Source organism: Triturus cristatus, chromosome 10 (genome assembly GCF_964204655.1).
Source record: "Triturus cristatus chromosome 10, aTriCri1.1, whole genome shotgun sequence".
NCBI lineage: Eukaryota > Metazoa > Chordata > Amphibia > Caudata > Salamandridae > Triturus > Triturus cristatus.
In genome coordinates, this window is record NC_140593.1 from 882008321 (window position 1) to 882031631 (window position 23311).

The 23311-nt window shown below is 44.4% G+C and overlaps 1 pseudogene across 1 annotated transcript in view; it reads right to left on the reverse strand.

The window, feature by feature from the left end:
• The window catches only part of LOC146796156 (cyclic nucleotide-binding domain-containing protein 2-like), a 462048-nt pseudogene that overhangs the window by 215267 nt on the left and 223470 nt on the right, over positions 1 to 23311 (reverse strand). The window contains exon 7 of the transcript XR_014969544.1: positions 13222 to 13360. The product of XR_014969544.1 is annotated as a cyclic nucleotide-binding domain-containing protein 2-like (transcript). The remainder of the gene's footprint in view (positions 1 to 13221; positions 13361 to 23311) is intronic.

A 23311-nucleotide genomic window follows, 5' to 3' on the forward strand; every position in this document is an offset into this window, starting at 1 on the left:
ATACTCATCGGAGACCTGAACTTCCACCTCGACAACCCCAGCGACCCCCAACTCCGCCACCCTCCTGGACAACCCCGCCAACATCGGACTGAAACAGCTCATCACCATACCTACCGACAAGGCAGGGGACACCCTGGAGCCCATCTTTGCAGGAGGTAACAACATCCACTTCAGCCACACCACGCAACCCCCATGGAAGGACCACCAGAGCACGAACTAGTGTTGAGACTTCTTTGTCACGTCAGCCGACGGACAGGGAAAAGCTGAAGTACGCTTCAACTGCTTGTGTTTCTTGTGTCTCTTACCTGACTGACCCGACATCTACGAGCGGGAGGATGAGGACTTAGGACTCCCGGAGCGGTGCGCAGAACTTCCTCTCAACCGAGAACAAGACCTTCAGGGCAAATGGTGTGGAGCCAAGCACCAGCTGCTAGCAGATTTATGAACTGCTCCCTCAAAGCCTTCGGACCCATGGCCCATCAGTCGGAGAACAACTTTGAGTCGTAGTCGCGCTCCAGGCACTAGAGACAGATTAAGTTTGGATACGTCACTGACATGGTGAGAGGGCAAGCGCCGCCCAGTTTGAATCCAAATGTCTTCTTCGACATTGTGGAAAAAACCTCACACCAAAAATCTTCAACAAAATGTCGAAAAAAAGCCTGTCAAAAAGTGACAAAGGGTAGCTCTCTTCACAGACCTGCAATAGCTGGCACGGAATGAAAAGAATGGACATCCGCGTGCTGAGGTTGCACCTATGTAGGTGACGCAGGTGTCACATCCGGCACAGACGATGCCGACGATGTCATGCAGAGCCAACCGATGCCACCTATCGGCATGCAACGGTAATGCTTGGGCAAAAGTCTTCCAGATCCAGCCTGACGCCTGAGAAATTCTAAGGTAAGGAATCTGCGGCTAGATGTCTCTATCAGATGCAGTCTTTATCAGCTAGATTATTAAGTTCTAGTCATACTTGGATGCATCACCTAGATGTGGTTCAGGGAGCTTTAAATAATCTGCTGGGAAGTTCACTGGGTGGTAGTACTCGTTATGAAGTCCTGTTTGGGATCCCAATGTGTGTATCTGAACCTGGACAATCCTGTGCCAGTGGTGGCAGAAACACCTTTTGATATTTGTTAACGTTTGGCGGTCTCACAGGAACTGAAAGACTTCCGAAGGACAATAGCAACAAATTAAAGAAACGTTCAGCCACTGTGGAAATGTGGCCGCAATCAGCAACTCCTGGCTGGATTCCAAAGATCGGAGATCTATTCCAGGTCAAGATTGTGGACAAAAAGGATTTGGCCCATCATACAGAGCACCTATGTCTGTACTGGGGTTGAGGGTATCAGAACTATACTTTTGCTGCCTCTTGCTGGTTGTAAAAACAAAAGGTTTATGTTAATCAATCTGATCAAACCACACCATGTGGCCAGTACCACATAGTAGGCCACAAGGGATCCTGAGTAGTTGCCCGTCTCCTCACACCACTATGCAGGAAATCCTGTTACAAAATTTAGCATCTGATAGTGAAGCTCAGCTACTTACAGTCATATCAGCTAACATTCAAACTTCACAAGCAACTCCACAAAACTCATCGTCAAATGTCAGCAACAAAGTAGTTTACTATGTTTCACCGTTGGAGTCCACTACAAGTTCAGTAATACAGTGATGTCCCTATTTTCACACAAGCTTCCTCAGGCCACTTTATCAACATTGATGACTTTTCTTTGGATATCAGATCCACCACCCTATGAAACTCGTGCATTTACAATTTAGCTTAAATCAACATATTTTGTTTCACTGTGGGTTTATATTTGGATTTCTTTGCCATTGCTTTTTCTTTGGGTTGGCTTTGTAACTGTGTTCTTCAACTGTTAAATGGACACTATCTCCCAGAATGCTCTGCAATTGAACCTGTAGTTGAGGTATTGAAGCCTGATTCGTCATCAGACAAAGTGCGACGAGACTTGTCCCTTCTGATGATTTCAGCGGTTCTGGTGCTTGATGGAATTGTTTGAGATAAGGTACCTTTTGAAATCTTTGGACCAACAGAAATGCTACAAAGTCCTTATGTTTTTAAATTAACACTTCAAGATGTTATTACTCCTGGCATCTTTTCTGATGATTGGGATTTATATACGGTTAAGTCTATGCTCGCTGAGCTGGAGCATTATACTGTGTTTGAGAATGATGATTTGTATGTTAGGGTGCCTAATTATGATGAAATGTACTGTTTTCACCATTATGGGTACCACTTCTTATACAAAGCTAGTACTCCACATGCAGTTTTTAATTATACACAATGGTAACATTATCCTATACCATCTGAGGGCTGTTCGACAACATACACCAAAAAGTTTTTTTATTTCTCTAGCAACAACCCAGTAGACCCAGTGTCATAGTATTATAAACTCGTTTCTTCCCTGGCAAAGAAAAATATGCTAACAGATACCAAACTGATATATTCTGCTTATTTTTATTTCCCAGTTGTCAATACAAGGATTTAGCTTTTGGAGAGACAATGTTGACTTAAAATCTGTCTGGGGAATGAAAGATTGGCAAGTTCAAGGTAATGAGACTTTGTTTAGAGCTTGCCTAATACCAAGATAGATAATATTCCTCAACAAAACAGTGCAGCAAACATCCTGTCTGGGCCTTGCTAACATAAAAGACTTGAACCCACCAAACATTCCCACGTTTGCACATTAAGACATTGGCAACAATTTACAAACTACATGGAGAAAGAGCTGAATAACATGCGTAAGAATGGTACATACAAATCTTCATATTCCAGTCTTGAGGGGTGGTTAGTATCGTCATTAAATGATGATGGGTGTCATGCATGTTTTCTGAACAACAAAAAGGGCTTTAGAATAAACAGACCCGCCCCTCATTATATGCAGACACAACACTCAGGAGTGGTATCAACTTATAGTGTGGGGAAGTTATGTCTGGATTGGTTACAACACTCCACGTTACATGAAGTGAAAACGTACTTGTCTCTACTTTCCAATGACATGGATTTACAGGAGTTTGTGTAAGGTGCTAGAAAACCATGTCATAAACGTTTCTCGTATGCAGTATACAAAGAGTTTTGGAAAGTTTCCCAGCAGTAAGCTGCTGAACTGATACGAGAAGTTGACAGATTTGATTTGAAAAAAGCCTTAGTAGTCATAGAAAATGGTATGATTTCATTATCCAATGCAATTTATTCTGTGAGGAACATTATGTCATCAGCTATTGACATAATACAGAGTGATATGTCCCTTTTATAACATGGACAAAGCCAGCTCCGATCTATCATTTTATTGAGCTGGACATTGGAAACTCTACGTAATGGTCACATACCATGGCGGCATTGAAAATTACTGTTTTTGTTTTGTAGAAAATTTGACCAAGGAGCAGAAAACCATGGCTAAAAAAGGAGCAACTTTCACCATGTTACACATGGAGCACTTAGAGATATTACCATTTGCTGTGGCAGAAACACAGTCAGCAGATTGGATAATACATGGCTTTATAGCTCTACTGATACCAACATTCCATTTCACAAGCTGTTTGAAACATTATCAGGCTGGCAGATATGAAGAATAAGAAGAGAGATTTGTGCAGGAGCAATGGGTCCTACCTTTTCAGTACAGGTGCAGGAATGGGGAATCCAAGGTATTTATCAGCGGTACACACTGCGAGAACACTTTCGGCCATTCCTTAGTTTGCAGGGAGTTGACAATTTATGGGGCTTGTAATGGGCTGAAGGTGAACTTAGCCTGTTATCTGAAAAGTTCTCCAGATGCCGTAATTTGTCTGACATTTAAGTTGCTTTCTAACAGAAGTTATTTGATCTTGAATGACCAAGGATGCTGTGGGATTAAACCAAAAGTGCCCTATGTGGTTACCGTTTCCTGTATTGTGACCTGTTGTGGCAATGCTTTATTTGTACCAGCTTGCACAGAAAGGAGAGAGACAATTTGGCCTCATATTGCTATTTCGGCTGTGAACTTTAATAGTTTAAACCCACTGAAAGCCTTATTGTTTCAGAAAGACGTTTTGTTAACATCTGCAAGATTGATGTTTGATTTCCAAGTTGCAGGGTTTCCTGCTGAGGTTCAATAGCTACTATGCACCAACCTCCCACAACATTTTGGAGAACTTGTGTACTGCATTTTAATGCATCAAATACTGCGGGAGTAGTACACTTTTTTACAGACTGGGTTTGTCAGTATGTTCAGTATGTTCGAAGCTGTCTAAGGAATAATTCCATCTTTTATACACTCCGTTGTGTCCAGCGTGTTTGGAGGTTTGCCGCTCTTCCTATTTCTGATTGTTGTCATGTTGGTTCTATTTTTGCTGCTCCGCAATGGATGTTCGACCCTGCGGCCAAATGAGAATGGAACTTTCACATGTGCTGCTGTGTCCCGATAGAATACAGTATTTTGGTGCACCTGTGCTCCAGGAACTGAACAAGAATTGGTCTCTATCCTTTCAACCTATATATTTACATGTTCCACTGTATATTGTGCACCTTTGAGTGCCCAATGAATTTATGCCTGGGTAAACAATTGGTCCAATCTCCGGAAGTAGATGTGCTGATGGGTCGGTTAAGAAACCACCAGCACGGATGTCCTGGGACACTGCCTTTGTTACAGAATGAATATTATGAGCCATCTACGGATGCAGAACCTTGCGTCTCGGCATCAGGAACACAGTTGACTACCACACCTTCAGTATATGCTGTGTGGGTTGGACATTACCATGTTTGTTCTTTAGACCTTGTCTCTGGGGTGCCAACGGAAACATCATCTGCGAATGCTGGGAACATTAGTGTTCCTACCAAACTCTCAGAACTTTTGAACATCATGAAGTTCGAGCTAGTTTTTTTATTTGGCATATTTTTAAATGAAAAATGTTTTATAATGCAGTAACGTATTGCATATTTTCTATTGGCTTTTAGCAATTTGTTTTTTTTGGTCTTTAGGCTTTTATTCTTAAAGTGATACATATATTTTTAGGCTGTAGTTTTATGATATGTAAATTGTATTGGTTTTGGTTTTGGGATGTATTTTTTATATTTAGCCACCTTACAGACAGGGAGTGGGTGTTGCGTGGTTGCATAGGCTCTGGGCACAAACACTTCAATTTTACATATTCACGTTTAAAGTTGATCTCTTTTAAACAGTGATCTTTGTAACACATTTTGCCTGCACATCAGCATACTCAGGAAATAATTGTTTCCATGTACATTTCCTCATAAGCACATTATTCTCTCTTAGAACACTATGTACAAGGTCCCGGTACTCTGCGCAAACTGTATTATGGATTGTTTGTTAGGCGACAGCCCTGGGTGGGTAGTATAAACAAGATGCACCAGGACTAGAGCTCAAGTACTGAATGTATGGGTTAGTTTCAAATATAAACCAAAAGTGCCTTTGCCTGGGCAGAGAAGCATTTTAACAGGATTGTCGTGGTCACCCAGTGCCTACATTCTGGCCCAGCTGGATGCCATCCTGACCTGAGAAGGACAGCGGCCTCAGTGGCGTAACAAAACTTGAAGGAGCCCTCCTGCAAAGTACATGGAGCCCCCCATCAACCCCAACTACACCCCCCAGACTCAGTCAGGAGCTCTCAGGACAGGGTCCTGTGCTGAGGGTGCCCCCTTGAGCTCAGTGCCCCCCCCCCCCGCACTGCAGGGGATGCGGGGGCCTTTGTTACGCCACTGGGTGGCCTGTTCTACACCAGACCAGGCTGTTGTATGATACATACACACAGGTACATAGGGAGTTGGTTCACTCTAGGGGATCTGGCAGATTAGCACACCTATACTTATTAGGATAGGCAAAGCTAGGTAGGAGTGCAATTATATGTCTTCATACATTCTAATGCAATTGTACAATGGATGAATTATTTGACCATTGTTGCTATGCTGGTGACATTGGTTTAGCTCTTTCTATTAATGATTACAACGCTTATATTACACACAAGCATCTATTTGGCGCAATAAACATTTGAAACACCCCTTGTGTATTTCGTGTGCACCTCTTGGGACATGCCTGAGGTATAAACAAAAGGGTAAGATTTGTTTCTAGGATTTCCTTGGGGGAATTAGGGTTGCCATGTTCTCAGGGAGCAGACACCATCTGGTACCTTGTCAGGTTTAAAGGTCCATATGGCACACTGTGAGCTAGCAAGGGAACCAGACAACATATTCTGATGGTATGTGTGGACTCAGTCTCACATAGTTTTGACGCGTATGTTGCCCAAACAGACAGTCTTGCTGAGAAAGTAGGAACAGTACAACATTAGCTAGGCAGTGCAGGAGTTGGATCTCAACGCGGCCCAGATCTAAGCACAAGTTTGGATCCCCATCCAAGGGGCAGTTACACCAGGCCTCCAAAAACTGAAGAGTGTGGCGCGACAACACATTTGAAAAATGACACACATTGAGAGTCATGCCTCGGGCTAAAAGGGACCCCCCAGAGTCCTCTGGGGTGCTCCAAAATCTAAATATCTATTAACATTGTACTCCAGAAAGGGCTTAGTCACCACCAATATGATATAGGATGTTTGTGGGGCTGGCAGGAGCCCACAGGAGCCCCAAAGCCTAATTTGTCTTGTGGTCATCGTAAGTCTACCAGGGGGCTATATCAATGCCTCTGGAAGAAGTTTAATTTCGAAACACTCCTGGAGCATTTACTTTTTACATGGGCTATTGTGTGTGGGAGCCTCTGCTTGTTGGTTCTAAAGCTGCAGTGGCAACAGTGTTAAGGTAGTAATAAGACCGAGGAACATGTTATTCAATATAATGCTTTACTAACAATGTTGATAATTGGCAATGCTTAGATATATGTGTTAATGAATATTGGTACTTTCCCCATCAATTTCAATGGTGGACTTAAACAAGTTTCTGCTTTTACTCATGTTGTAACACCCAGAAGGCCTGCTTTATTGATAATGGCATCCCCAATAGTGTGATATGGTAAATTATGACTATGACTTGCTAGGGTACTAACTGTTCTACAGGTGTCGCAAAAGGTATTTCCAACTGCCTGTTTGTAGCTATTTATAAATTAATGTGCAGCATTTATCAGTGGTTGTATAATAAAGTACTTTTCCTTTTTATAAGAGAAAGGAATGAATGGAAAATGATTTTTGAATGATGTTTTTGTAGACCAGTGTGCTGGGGGTACTAGCCCACACCACCTTCCCTGACAAGGGGTACTAGCTCACACCACCTTCCCTGAGTAGGTCTTGGACTGCTCTGCTTGGCTCCCAGTAAAAGGTAAATTGCATATGTATTTCTTGGGAAGGACTCCCATCCTTCACAGGTAATAGTCTAATTTCTTACAGTATGTGAAAGTAGGTATCCTTGAGGTCAAGTGCTGCTATGTAATCACTTTATTGAAGCAGAGTCATGACATTCTGAAGGGTAATCATATGAAAATGTTCTGACAGGACGTGTTAGATGAAAGCCCTGAGGTCTAAGATAAGACTGATAGAGCCATCCTTTTATGGGATGAGAAAGTTCAGAGGCTCAACGGCAATTCCCTGTTGGTGTGGAGGCGCATCTCTATTATAGAAATGTTTGTATCTCTTCCTCAAGAAGGCAGAGGTGATCTCTGCAGAGGATGTGTCCACAGGGTGGAATGTTAGGAGGGGTTGGGAAATGTTCAAAGCAGTAGCCTTGGTGACCCGCTGCTAATCCCCACTGATCTGATGTGACTTCCTCCCAGTGAGAGAGGACAGTCATCGCTTAGAGACAGAATCTTCTTTACAGCAGCCACCTCTGTCCTTGTGTCTGTTACTATCCCAATAGGTACCCAAAGGTGTAAATCCTGAATGTCTAGTGATGGAAGGTTTGCTTCTGTCTCTGGTAGGACTGTGGGTGGTCAGGTGCAGTTAGCCTTGCTCCTACTCTGGGCTCTTGTTTATGAAAGAAGCCTCTTGTTGCTCGAGTTTGCAGGGCACCCATAGACTTCGCAATCTCAGTGCCCTTCTTTATTTTTTCCAACATGTCGTCAACCTGGAGGTCAAAGAGAAGATCACCATCAAATGGAAGCTTGAGGAGATACTACTGAATCTGGAGTTTTAACCTGGAGATGCGAAGTCAAGTGTGGCGTCTGAGGAGGCCACCGATGTTGATGCCTCTAGAGGCTGTGTTCGCAACACTAATCACACAACGAATAGAAGATGTTTTACCAGCTCATCTATCTCCTCCCACTGGAATGGGAAAGGAGTCTGACAGAAGATGGCACCAATGATTGGCTACTCTAGCTTTGATTGGGTCCTTGAAGTTATCAGGGGCAGAATTAAGCATGCACCTAATCATGGGTAAAAACTGCAAGGAGTGTTTTTCTTCTTCCTAAACTATGTACATGTCAACCTTGTGATATGCTGTGGCCCTCTGAATTACCTCATGGTAGGCCATGGTAGCTTCAGGTGGGGATGTCCTAACTGGTTAGTGGTTCACTTCAGGAGCACTTGAAGTGTTGACATTATAGTCTTCCCAGGGGTCAGCAATGGGCTACGGGCTGGTCATATGGGTTAATGGGGTCATAATGACTGTCTAGGCCCAAAATGATAAGTGGGTACTCCTCAGGTGACTCTGGCGGAGATGGAGGAGGTGGTGTGCATGAGTAATACGGTGGAGGAGGTGGAGTTAATGGCATAGGAAGGGAGAGGCATTGGAGGATGTGTTGGAGAAAAAGAAAACAAGCTTGTGTCCCTATCCTTATGTTTCTGTGGTGCCTACTCCAGGGGTCCATATGAGGATGGTTCTCCTTAAAAATCAAGCCTTCTCCTTTGAGGAAATGTCTCTGTTGGTTTTAGCTACAGTGTTTTCGCTGAGATCTTTCAGGAGACAAGGTGGATGAAGATACACTTCTGCCTAGTGTCAATCTCCTCCTGGAGTCTTTGCAGGATCAGCATTTCAGATTCCTTGGTCCCAGCTGTCGAAAAAGCTTTTGGCGTTAATTGGACCTTCAGCTTTGACTGGATTTTCGGTATCCATGTAATCTTCCTTGCCAGCTTTGGTGATGCTTTTGGCGCTGGCTTCTGGTGTAAACACAGATGCTGGATACCCTTGGAGTGGGCAGGGCTCAGACTGGTGGGAGTCAATGCCCTTGTGCACGGCATTGGCAAACTCCAAAGCCTTCCCTCTGTGCCAACCAGAGCCCAAAGAATCAGCATGGGGCTGCAGGGGGCAGTCTTTTGCATTCGTGCTGGGGCCTCGATGCCTAACTCCAACAGGAGAGGTGCTCTACCCCATCATAGCACTTTATGTGAGCCTGGCTTGGTGGTGTGGGTACCAGAGCGGGTGGTAAATTGTCACTCTGGGTGTGATCTTTGTTTGAGGACTGCAGACCTTTGGTGCGGTCTACCTATCCTCCTCTTCCTTATGCTCTGACGCACTTGAGGAAACTGTATCTGGACTGGGTGTTGCCTATGCTGCCAGGATTCCAGTGCCTGTGCACACTGTCCACTAAGTGAGGAGTCGCAGCACATCTGGTGACTCGAAAAACTTATTTGGAGAAAATCTACTTCCAAACATCCAAGCCCAATATTAGATGGCAGGAGTATGCAGAGCATGTGTATCTACAGCCACACATGCCACGAATGTATCTTTACAGAAAAATAACTACATTTATAATTTATTCTTTGCAAAAAGTGCACTTATTCCACCCTCTCCTAAACTTAATCAGATCCATATTGTAAAGTGATTATTAACCCAAACATTTCCTATACCCTAATTCTTACCTTAATTCTGACCTCACTGCTAACCCTAAAACTTAATCTGATTGTAACCTTATATTAAACCATAACCCTAACAGTTGCCACTGTACTAATCTATACTCTTTGTATGATACATATCCTCTTTATTTGAATGTATTTTACATATTATCAAAATAAATATTGCTTAATCAGGTTTAATTTTCATTCCAGTAACCTCAAATTATTATTTTTCCTTCCATTTAACTATTATAAGAATGACTCAGGTTACTATTTCTAGTTGCATGGACAAATGCAATGCCATTTTCATGAGACTTATAAAATATCTTCTGGGAAAACTGCAAGTAGCTCAAAATGTCATTGCTCATCTGATCATTGGCCTGAACAGATGTTATGTTTTCATACTTTCAGCCACTTAAACACTCTCACAATTGGCTACCCTATTCAAATGGTCCCTATTCAAATCTCTGTGCTTCTGGCACCACACAATTTTAATTACGGGGACCCTCTTGTTGTGTGAGAGGTTTTCCAAATATGTCCCGGGGTGTCTTCTTCATTTCACCACTTTGTATCTCATTGCTATCCCCAGCTTCAAAAAGCCAGATTAGTTGGACACACCTTCTGGCTTGATCCTCCTGGTCACTGCCTGGAATATTTTGCACTTCACTCTCAGATTTGCAGAAAAGCAACTAGTCTTCTGCAAGATCATGTAAACCTGAATCTTTGACAACTTTCCCATCAACTTTGGACACAGCGGGCCCACACTAATTGTAATTCTACAAACATAGTTTACCTGATCACCTGCCTGTGTAGACTACGCTATGTGGGCATGACCACACGCAAAGTGAAACTCCGTATAGGCGAGCACCGGAGTAATATCCGATGTGGTCGGATCACTACCAAACTAAGTGACCACTTCTTACAACACAACCACACCGCAAATGTCCTCAGGTGGACAGTGATTGAGCATGTACAATCAGAACGTAATACCCAGAAAATCCTTTTTGAGAAAGAACAGAGGTGGGTGTACCGGCTGGACACCCACCGCATTGGTCTAAACGATAATATCCCCTGGGCATCAGTTTTGCAACACTAACTACCATCAGCCCGAACCCTTGACTGGGAGTGCTCCTTCTCAGTGATACTCCCCTCCTTCCTCTCCTGGATACCATCAGGTGATACTTGGCATTTTTGCCAACCTAATTAAAGGGACACTTATTGTTTGTCTCTTTCCTTTCCTTTTTCCCTTTATTACTCATAGTTTTCTTTTTCTTTTCCCTCCCTGCTTCTACGTTAGGACATCGTTCGTCTCCCTTCGACCTTGTCCTTATTACCCCTCTTCCTCTCCCCGTCCCTTATGTCTACTGGGACTCCACTTTAGTTTGGACTTCACACTCCCCTCTGCCCCCAATTTCTTAACACTTCCTTTTTGCAAATGCATGGGCTCTGATTGTATTTCACCATTGACGGGCCTTGAATTTGCTCCCAAACCCCCCTCTCTGTTCATGCTCCCCCTCGCCCTTGCACCTGAGAGGTTTACCTGTGTATGTGCATCTCTTGCACTCAGACCAGAACACGTAGCTCCCGCCCGTGTTCGGAACACTAATCTTATTTCCCACCGTTTTTTTGCGCACCTACTTGGTAGAACAATCTTCATCAAACAGTTTTGATCGGCTCAATGCGCACCATTATTTATGATTTTCTGACGGACGCGCAGTAACTCTTTTCGATCAGGGTTTTTTCTCTTAACGTGGCGCTCAATTGCGTTACGTTTCTATGACAATGAGACTTCATTTTGGATCCCCACTTCTGATTGGTAATACTGCGCTACAGCGTGATTGGCCAGTCAACGCGACTTCGGCCTTTGGATTGGAGGCAACTAGGCACGTCATCACACACCACGTGAAGACACGCCCCCCTCCGCCTCGCTACTCCAGCGCGAGTGGTTCTTTATAAACATGCCGGCTTCCCTTCCCCACTTACCATTGGGGTCCGGTTACTGAGGGATCTGATAGGTACCAAGCGGTTGCCTAGCTGAGCGGGCGTGAGTCCTACGTCCAGACACCACAGATAAGTTTCTGGAGATTTTCTTTGCTGCTCCTAATTCTCCTTTCTCTCCCCTACCTTCTCCTGCATTTTCTATCCCCAGGGTGTGCCATTGAGCTTCCACCCCCCCCCCCCCCGAGACCCATGGTGTAGATCCTGACTACACCCCATGTGAGACCCTTTTTTAATCTTTTTTCCCTTTCGTGTATTCAGTGCCCATTAACACTGTCTTTCTACCGCGTATAGTGCTTTCACCACATAGGATTATGGCTAGTGCTAATTAACGTCCAGGGCTCTCCATACTCTTTATTTGTTTTGCGTTTAGAGATCGCATTTCGTTGTTTGGTATGCATCCCTTCTGTCATCACAACAGCACAGATAACCAGCGTTACCGACTAAGGGCACAACGTAGAGCACAATCTTTTGAATGTCCCACGATGACAAACCCTTATGACTATGTCTAACTATTACTTGTTTGTCTCTCTCTTTGTTTGTCTGTGTATTTGATGTTTTTACCCAGAATAAACTCGGTTCCTCTCCATTGCGGGAGTCACCTCATTTTTATATTTTGATATATAAATAATCTTTGTATCTTTTTTCACACTTATAGCCTCAGGTCAGGGTGGGCCTTAACGCGCCCATACTGCCGAGGTTCTCACGCACCTTTTTTGGTCCTGACGAATGCCAGTTTATATTTAACACATAGGCAGAAACATGTTGAACATATCATAAGGGACCTGGCTGAACAATTTATTCAGCTTCTACGTCCCGCACTTTGTTTTTATACAGGTCTGTTTGGCTTTTACATTTTTTTATTTTTTGACACAAACCAGACATTTTTAACAATCACTTTCACTACCCACCACATACACAACCAGCTCCGCAGTAATTCTGGCGTCGAAGCACACCGGGGTGGCACTCGGCCTCTCCCGGTGGGGCCCAATGATGAAGCATGTCACCAACCAGGTTGGTGAGTGAGGGGTTTATTAAGAAACCTATTTGGTTTCTGTAGTTGTGCTCTACCAATGAATCCTAGGCACACTCTTTCGTTGTTCTGATTATAACTTTCCCATCTAACCCGTCTGAATGAAAGTTCCATCAAATAAGCAGCCAAATGTTAGCTCCAGGGACCCTGTTCAATAACAATTATTGCATTTTATAAACTATCATCATTATAGTCTTGCTATATATCTTTTAAGGTTTCTCTGTAAATTATGACCTACTCTTCAATATATAATGTGCAGATTATTCGTGTATACACCAAACGCTAATATTTGGTCGGTTTCTTGAGTGTTCACAATTTCCGCAGATGAGGGTAACTAATGCACTCATATGTACAGAAACAATTGTGATCAAGTAAGGATGCTGTGATTAGAACAACACTTGGTTCCATTGTGAGCCCTCCAGCTCCCTCTCCACTGGTTACACTATATTTAAAAAGGAATGTCTTACCTTTGTGATAAACATGATGCTGTTGGTTTCACTTGTGTTGTTCACCATCACCTGGCTGTGGTGGCACTCTTCAATTTTGCAATGATCGGCCAAAGTTTCCAAGGACTCGTCTGACCAACTGGAAAAAAGCTCCAGAGACCTTAAAAATGAGGAAGAATATGAATGCAATGCCCAGTAACGGGGTGCCCTCAGCAGGCGGGATACAAATTATTCTATACAGTGGCTCAAGAGATGATAGAAAAAAACATTCATGATACGCCTTTGTTTCCTCAATTGCTCCTTTCATTCCATCCAAATGTCATTATGAGACAATGACTTACTTGTTCCTCATCTTTCCTGCCCTCGTCCGTGGAAACTGATTATGTGGCCTTGTCTCTAAAATCTTGAGTAATCACTTAGTCCTACAGTATTTAAAGTGCATCCTGCTCTGTAGACCAATAACATAAGAACCATCCACATATGGGATCGGTGAGACATATTCATCCCACTAATCAAGAAATCTGTGATATATCTAAATTCTATTTCTGTGCAATAAGATTGCTGGATACCATTTTGCAAGACAATATATCTCAAATGAAAAGGCTTTGCTCTCTGCATCTAGAGCCAGATGTGCTTTTAACCACACCCACCTTTCCTTTCTACCTGCTTGTGTTGGTAGTTTTACTATGGTCAGACCATCCTTAGTCCACAGTGCTGCTGTCTGTCGCCTTCCTGTCCAGCTACCTCCCTACTAAACGAACCAACCGCCTCCGGGTTTTTTAACATTAATTTTATTTTACAGGAGAAAGGCCAAGGGCCTACCTCCCTACTTTCCACCTAAATATTTATTATTAGATTTAGTGAGTTTTCGATATTTTGTCTTTCACATATTATAGTTCCAATTCCTGTCCTTTTATGATTTTAATTTCGATTTTTTTCTGGATACCTAAAACTAAATTTCATATAATTGAGCCATGTGTTGCTTATAGGTGTACATAATATTAGAACACACCAACATATCGTACTAAATATTTCACTTACTCCTGTGTGTAATCTCACACAAAGAACACGCTTTCTATGAATCCCTTAAAATAGAGGTGTGCAAATCTAGCAAACTTGACCACCTTTACTTTGTAGCACTTCAGCAGAACGTCAAGACGTTGAGAAGCAACAATATTTCTTACTTCCGTAAATTTTGAGGAAACGTATTACAAATCTGAGTTTGCTAATTTTGTAACAGCAAAATCTTGACTTTATGATAAATGTCGGTATTCAACAGGATGTGACATTAATACGTTAATAATTAGCATGCCATTTTAATGAACAATTCCAGCCTGTTAAAACTCTTAAATATTCAATTAAAATAGAAACGTTATCTTGAAACATCGCTATTTAAACATTTTTCGTGTGTTGTGAAAATGGCGGCTAGTTTGCCTCCAGAAAATAAAAAACGGTTTGTTCTGGTGAACAAAGCAGATATTTGTTCCACGACGTCATCATTTTGACAATCGTTTGCCGAAGTACAAGGGAGAGTACATGTTTTTGCACTAGATTAGTACACATTTGTAAAGATATCAGCACCGACTGATCAACGCAAAAGGAACTTTTACACCTACCCACTGAAGGAAAAAAGGTTTCAGTGGAAATATCGCTTTTGCACCAGTAGGTCGATACAAATGTAGTATTTCAACTTATCAGACGGACAATATGTCAGTGCACAATTGCTTTGCTCTATAACAAACTGATGCAATCTGACTCAAAGTGTAGCGTCAAATTAGTGCATGAGAATAACATTGTTTGTAAGTAACCGGTGTGTGTGCCTTCTGATGGAATTCCCGGCATGAACGTTCTCACCTCCGTGTCCCCTGTTTGGCTAAAAGGACTCAGAAATATCCACACACATACGCCCTGGAGTAGACACAATCTCACACCCTAAACAAATGCATCCTTTGGGTCACAGTGGCTGGCTCATGCCTTGTTATGTGAGGATGATAGAAGTGTTCCTCCAGAGCAGCCTGCTTGACTAGGATCATGACCATCGAGTGGTGGTACCAACATGGCAGCTGAGCAGCTACTGGCTGGGATAGCTGCTTATAGGACTCTGGCCTGCCAAAGACAAGGGGCATGATTATGAGTTTGGCTGTGTGGGATGGGGGCGGCATGCCACCGCCCTGCTCCCACACCACCAAACTCCACAGTTGACCGCTCGCCAGATTACAAGCTGAATTTCGAGAATTTCGAGAAGGGGGTCCTGCAGCAGCTGGCCCACAGCGCTCCCTTTCAAAGGCTCATAGGAGAGCCATAGAAAGGCAGCGCTGTGGGAGCGCCACAGCATGTTCCACCACGGCATGGACTTTACAGTCCATGCCATGCAGAAACTGGGGGTGCAGACAAAGAGAGAGGTCAAAGTTATCATAGGCGAATGGATCACTTGTCCTGTGTTCTAACTAGGGTCTGGGATGTTAGCCGTCTTTAAAAACCCTCATTCACGTGAATAGTACCGTGGCGGTATATCTTGATTTTCCGCTAGTGTACCTACGTGAAAAGCATCATCATAGGGTCTTACAGAATGCTTTCCTCCACCTGCAGGGAGACCTGCTGGTGTTAGCAGCAGTGATCAGAGATTGTGAAAATGTGAACAAAGGGAATTTAAAATAACCTCCATCAGTCAGCAACGTGTTTTATTCTGTTCAGGGCCGGACTGGGAACTACAACCGGCCCTGACAAAATGCTCGGCCGCATCCCCCCCCCCCTCCCCGGGGGGTGGGGGCTGCCGCCGAGCTCTTTGCCAGGGCCGGTTTTCAGCCGATTTTGTTATTTGGGCGATTTTGCAGCTATGCTGCAAAAACGGCCCTGTAACAAAAACAGCCCCCAGGAGCCCAAAACCGGCCCACACCCGTGCGGCGCACCGGGGGATTGCCTGGTTCCTGCTGCGGCCAGTCCGGCCCTGATTCTGTTGGAAATGGGGTAAGGATAAAATCAAAAGGCGGTGCGTGTAAAGAAGGGCTACTGTTCTATAGCACCTGCTTATAAAAAAGGGGTGTAGATGGTCGACATGTTTCAGCCTTCTTGGTGCCCTGTTGGGTCATGGGGCTTTCTTCAGGACCAGTGTTGTGCGCGTTACCAAATTGTCCCAGGGGAAAACCAGACGGAGCGAGCACAAGTGGTGACTCACACTCCTCGAGTAAGAGAGGAGGCCCACGCTTGTTCCCTGACGAAGCGCATTGGCAGAACTATAAGGTTATAGGTACTTTTGACCCATAACAACTGAGAAGAAGGGTAAGTGCAAACAAACTTATCCACTCACGCTACCAATTGGGTAACGCCTACGACACTGGTCGACAAAAATCCAGGCATGTGCATAGGAAAGAGCCTATTTAGAGAACGAAATTAATGCATAGCCAGTCAGAGAAGTGTAGGGGGTGGGTAGGTGGAGGTGTGTGTGTTTTGCTACATGAGTGGCCCTTTACTTGAGATTTCATCGAAGAAAATAATTAACAGCAGCCTTTAACTTTGGCTGCCCTACATAATTCAAATCAAAACACGGTTAGAGCCATTCATTTTGTTGTTGTTGCTTATTTCATGTTTTTATTAAACTGCACAGTTCCAACGTTTTTAAGTAGCTGGACATTTGGTGGCACCACTATTTGAATTGTCAATTATGTCATGTGGTGGCCTTCCACCAACAGTACATCCAACAGACTGGTCAGTTGATGACATTGGCAAGGCAACTGTTGCCTGGAAGGTGTAAGAAAGTGGCTCTGTATATACTGTACCAAAGTAAGGTTCAGTGTGTACAGAGTCCCCAGTCCCCAGAGGTTTGGGAGAGGCTAAAGTTAAATATAACCTTACTCTCTAAAGTAGTAGCTTGGTTGAGCAGTAAGGCAGTATCAGAGGACAGTGTAAAGCATTTCTTGTACACACGCAGTCAGCAAATGGTCTCACACACTCAAGAACTGAACTCTAGGTCAATTGTTTTGTATGTAAAAATATATAGTTGTTTTATTTTAGAACCAACAATAGGTATCAAAATACTTTCTCAGAATGAAATGCTGTAGTTGTATACTTTCAATAAGTAATAGACTTTTAAATGCAATAGTTACACTTGTTGCAATAGGCAACACAATTCAAACACAATTATAACATTGAGCTCAATGGAAGTTTTCAAGTAAATGCAATTTCAGTTACTTTGCGTATGATTTTCTTACTCAGGGTTGGATCCTGGATTCAGCCCTGGTACATTTCCTGTAAACAGTTGAAAGAAATCGTTTTTGTTACACAGGTGATTTTTAAGGAATATTTGTATGTTTCAAAAATCGACACTTAGAAGAATTTCTGGCAAAAACCAGGCAATGTTATCCTATGGAGGAAAATCAAGTTATCGGTAAGTACAGTTGTGATTACTTTTCAGGGTCAGTGCTGGGCACCAAGATCTTGCACTGGGATCTTTCCTGACAGCAGGTGAGTAATTTCGTTTTCGTTATACGGCTGATTTTTTGTGAATATTTAAAAATGTCAAAACTCAACACTTAGAAGAAACCAGTCAATGTTACCCTATGGAGAAAATGTAGGTTATCGGCTTTCAGGTGAGTACTTGACTGGCAGAGTTAAGGTTCTGGGCTTAGACTCAGGGGTCTCCCACGGTCAGGTAGGTACAGTTGTTACACCCTCAGCAGCACAGGGGCAGCCGGGTGCAGAGAGAGTTAGGCCCAATGTTAGCCTATGGCGGGCAGGGGGCCTTTGGTTGGTGGCTGCTAGCAGGCAGGCCACGCAGCTGTGGGAGCTGGGCTCCTGGTCACTCACTCAGGGCAAGTGGGGAAGAAAAATAGGACAGAGGTTGCACTTCCAGGGGCACTCGGGCGACTGGATGCAGGGTGATTTTGAGCTGTCGGGCGCTCAATGTATTGCAAAGGAGAGTTACCAGATGAACAAAGGCTGAAAGCTCGGGGACGAAGATTCTTCAGGTGCGACCACCACTTCGAGAGGTAAGTTGGGAAGCTGTAGGATGGGTAGGCACCCAGGAGTTGGGCACAGGGGGCCGCAGGGCGCCGGGGTGCCTTTTGGCGTCGGGAAATCTTACCTTCTGCTGGTCGCGGTTGGAGGGGTCCCTGGTTCTGAGGCTGCAGGCGTCGCCAGGAGCGTCGAGAAGGGTCCTTGGGTGCTGGATTCTGCGTCACAGTCGCCAGGGGATGTCCTCGTGGTCTTTGTCCACTCAGGCACAGGTCGGGCTCGGCGAGTGCAGAGTGTGCTGGATTCACGGTTCCTGGCTGGCACCAGGGGTTGTTGCTTGTTTTGAGCAGAACCACTGCTCGTGGGAGTCCCAGTCTTTTAGATGAGCAAGGCAGGCAGGTCCTCCGGGGTTTTCGAGGTTGCTGTCCGCTGGAGATGCCGGGTTTTAGCAGGAGCAGGTTCGAGGATCAACAGGCCGGTAGGGCTGGGGCCAAGTCAGTTGGTGTCGTCCTCCTGTTAGCAGCTGCATGGCAGGTCTTCTTTCTTCTTGTTCTTCTTTCTTGTTTTGGATTCGGGATCTGAGGAAGGAAGGTTCAGGGTGCCCCTAAATACTAGATTTTGGGGTGTTACAGGTAGGTAAAGGGCAGGGACCAATGGGTCCCGTCCCTTCCCTGGGGTGGGTATACCCGCTATCCTGCCACTCTCCTGTGGGAGGGGGGCAGTAGCCTAGTCCTGATCGGGTAGGGCTTCCCATCTGCAAGATGGCGAGAGCCCGGAGTTGTGCTTCACCTCGCCTCCCCACCTGAGGGGTGGGGTTGGCAGAGGCTGGCACACCCCCTTTCCTCACTTGGGCTTTCCCGCCAGTCTTCCCGCCAGAGTGGGGGCTAGATCCGGTGGGGACCAGTTGCTGAGTACAGCAAGTGGTCTGGGGAGGCTCACAAAGGCGGCATGCCTTTGAAGCTTCCCCTGCCCATCCTGGGGGAGGATACCTAGCACCTCGCCCAGGATGTGCATTGTTGCAGGCCCAGGAGAGCGGGTGGCTCTCTAGCCAGGGGTCCAGCAACATGTCTGCTGGGTGGCAGCCTAGGCAGCCTCTCAGGCAGGACGTGGATTGTGGGTTAGGTTCAGGGGGCAACTCTAAGTTGCCCTCTGTCGTGCATCTTACATTAAATCCCACACTGGCATCAGTGTGGGTTTAATGTGCTGAGAAGTTTCATACCAAACTTCTCAGTCTTCAGTGTTGACATCATGGTGCTGTGGATTTCGTGTTGACGACCTCCCAGCACCACATACTTTTAATGGCAGCACTGCACTTATAGTGCCCAGGAATGGACCTGGGTACTGTAGGGGTACAGGGCTCATGCACCCGTACCCTCACCACTGGCATAGTGCACCCAGCTAGAGGGGTGACTGAGGTATGCCAGGGCAGTGTGTTTGTGGGCATGGCACACAGGGATGTGTGCCATGTCGACTCTGTTTTGTTCTGCACCAAGACACTCAGCCTGCAAAGGCAGTGTGTGTGTGTCAGGGTACAGGGCCTCTAAGGGTGGCACAATAAGTGCGGCAGCCCTTAGGGGCCTTCTCTGGTCACAGTGCCCTGGGTACCTATGGTACCATTTACCAGGGGCTGACATGTGGCTAGAGATGCCAATTGGGTTTAGGCTTCAATGCAGTTTTAGGGAATCAACACAGGACCTGGGCACCTGATTGGCAGGAGCCCAGGGCACACTCAGTCAAAGTACATCAGCAATTCAGCAAAAAGTGGGGGCATACCATGCAAGAAAGATGGCACTTTCTCACAGAAGGGCCATTAGATCACAATCAAGCTCACCATCCAGAACATCTTGAGCCATTCTGAAGTATTTTTCCAAATTAGAAAAGTCAGCTTTGGGTGAGTAAACTTCCTGAAATGGGAGGTTTCCAGGGAGTATTTCAGGGTACAGCGTTTTATAACCGGTCAATAAATTAATTCAGACTTGTTGATCTATAATCTGAAAACTCAAACCCTGCATTTTACTCAAGGGAGCTGCGAAAAAGATTTCAGATGCCACCAAAACAGCCTAATCGACCAATCTCACATTTTCATTGTGACGCATCTATTGCACATGTTTAGGCAGCAGCCTCCTTCAGCACATGTCTAATGAGCACCCAAGGACATGTTCCACCTTCACACTTCGTAAGAGGAGCTCTGTGCCACAAAATTTTGGAACCTGGAAAAAATTCTGTGGATCCATTGTGAAGCCCTGTAGGCAAATTTGTTTACCCAAATTCAACTGTGATGGTTTGCAATCTCGGTCACTTCAACAAAAATCCATTTAGTAGAACCTACCCTTTATGTTCGTGTTTACTGGAGCAAGTACTTGATTTGTAAAATGCTGCGGAACACCTGGTTAGCCAAATATCAATGTTGCCTAGTCTTGATTCCACCCCATACCTCTTTCTTCCAGCCCTCTTCATCTTTTGTTGCTTTATCATACTCTTACAAGTTCTTTTTTATCACTGCTTCCTACTTTCTCCCATTGTCCTATCTCCCTCCTCCTTTTTTCTACCTAGGTCAAATTCTGATAATGATTTGTCGTCTTCAAAATGAGTGCTGGGGCATACCCCCCTGAATGAATTAAGCTCTGATTGGACCTACCCAAAAGACACAGCTTCCAGTAGACATCTGGTAAACTATTGAAAACGTGAATCTTTTCCTTATAATAGATGTTCTCAGCTCTTCCAGAATCAAGCACCAGCACACCCTTCTCAGTGGCAATGAGCGATACAAACTAAAGCATAACTGCATTTGGGGGACACTTGTGCTAGACATACTGTAGTGCTTCCAGTTGTTGGTACACCCATGTGGTCAACATAGACTGTGTCGATCATGCCACATGAACCATGTTTGATGGAATAGTATGAGTAACAACACCAAGGCTTGTGGGAAAATCTTTTGATCGATTGGCCTGTCTGGCAAGTCTGATTCATGGCAACTTTTATGGACCTGCGTACAACCACTTACAGTTGTCTGTGATTGACAGGCCTGACTGTAGCTACAGATCATGGCTGCTTTCAGGTATACTTCATATTCAGGTGGGTTTTGTTGTAGATCAAGGCTGTATCTGTTTAATCTTTGTGGAAAATATAGATTGCTGGACATCTGTACAGACTGCAGCTAGACCATCTGCGCTCGGTGGAACAGTCTGATGAACATAAACAAGAACTGTATGTAAAATTAATACAAATGTGCAGTTTTCATTCTTGAACATTCTTCAAAAAAAACGGAGAAAATTTTGTTGAGGAACAGTAAAGTTCCAATGTCCCAAAAAGTATCATTCAAGAAAAGCATGTACCCGTAACTCTCCCAGTGCAGTGCTCATACCCGACTTATCCCATCACAGATGACATCAGACAGGATCACACATAACATCTGTGAAATCACAAGAACATCCTACAAAACCTAACCAATAATGGCACAGAAGAACCAATGAGGACACTGCATTATGAGGACACCCTCACATCATACCTCTTGCTGGAAATCCCTCCATACATAACAGTAACTTAGAGCATAGTGAATTTGAAATGAACACTAATGTACTTATAAAACATATATAAACATGTTTATTTATTCGGATTGTAAGAACTAGGACCAGATGTGCAAAGCCCTTTTGCAGTCACAAATCATGCGATACGCAAAATAACAGGGTCTGCAAAAGCAAAACAACTTTTTGCAATGTACAAAAGCCCTTGTATGAAGCTGAAAAGTCTTCCCAACTTGTAAAAGGGCTTTTGCAACCTTTCAATTAGTGAAATATAAGGAGGCATGAAATGAGCATTCCACACCTTGGTACAAGCTGTAAAGGTATGTACCAATAGTTTGTGACCGCTGTTGCAGTTTCCCATCCCTGAGTTGGGGAGGTTACTCATTCACTAGGAGGAAGCGGTATCACAGTGACCGTTTTCACTTTAGGAATCATGTAGGAGAGCCTCAGATGGAGAAGGCAGTGGTCTATACGATCACTTCCAGCTCCCTCCTAGGGTTTTCCCAGCCTGGAAACATTTTTAAAAAGAGGCACCTGTCTCTTTAATGGTAAGAGGCTTCTTTAAAAAAAAAATTCTCATTTGGAAATGCAGAGACAGAAGTCTGTTGCGCCTGGTAGCAATCCATCACTGCCTTCACAGTCAATCCAAGGGGATTGAGAAGTGCAAAACGCCTAATTAATAGTGATTAGGCGGATCACTTTGCGAGCCCCTGCGAATGGATAGTTTGCAATGCGATCTATTGGTACATAGGTTGCATGGCAGACTGCACGCCCATTCACAAACCAGTCACGGTGCAAATGCAAGTCTTGGTTCACAAATGGATGTTTGTACATCAGGCCCCTACTCCTAAAGCAATTTCCATCTGTCTCTCTTTTCTCGTGCACCTCTCTACTGCGGAATGTGGAGGATCTGAGCATCACTCGTATACAATTTCAATTGATGCAAATAACTTTTAGGCCAAATGTATATATTGACCGGAGTAATGAGAATGAGGAACCCTGGTTGCCCAAGACCTGTCTAATTAAACATTTGATGGTGCTGCCCAACCCAGCATGTCCGTGAGGTAAGGTAACATCCTTAGGACACCACCCAAATGATGTGCAGAATGACTGCAAAACAACTGAAAATTCGCTTTTATATGTATACTGTGAATGCTCTTTAAGGCAGACTTTTGTTTGGTGTGGACTTCCAAAAATAATTCCACCATTCCTTTTCATGTGCTTGTTGCAGTCTGTGAGGAAGAGATTAGAATATTCTGAAGCAAGACAGAGGTGATTCATATATGTATTTACATTTATTTAAAAAGGGGAGCTTTAAACTTTGTTTGGCAGCATTTCCAGCTAGCTGGGGTGTGACTTCGTCCCCCAGCTTTCCTTGCAGTAGTGCGGAGGAGGGGATGCCCACAAGCCAAAAACCAGCGCTTATAAGTGCCTCACATTTCCCACAGGGCGCGCCAGGGCTCTTGCCCAGGTGAAGATCAGGCCAAGAGCAAGCTATCTGCACCCGTCAGCGGCTGAAAGAGGCTGGGCTGAGAACTGGGACCTGAGATCTCTCTGCAGTAACTTTACTGGCTGATTACCTGTTTCTTTTATCACAATTCATCATAAGTCTTGACAGTGCTGTCCCAGCATGGTTA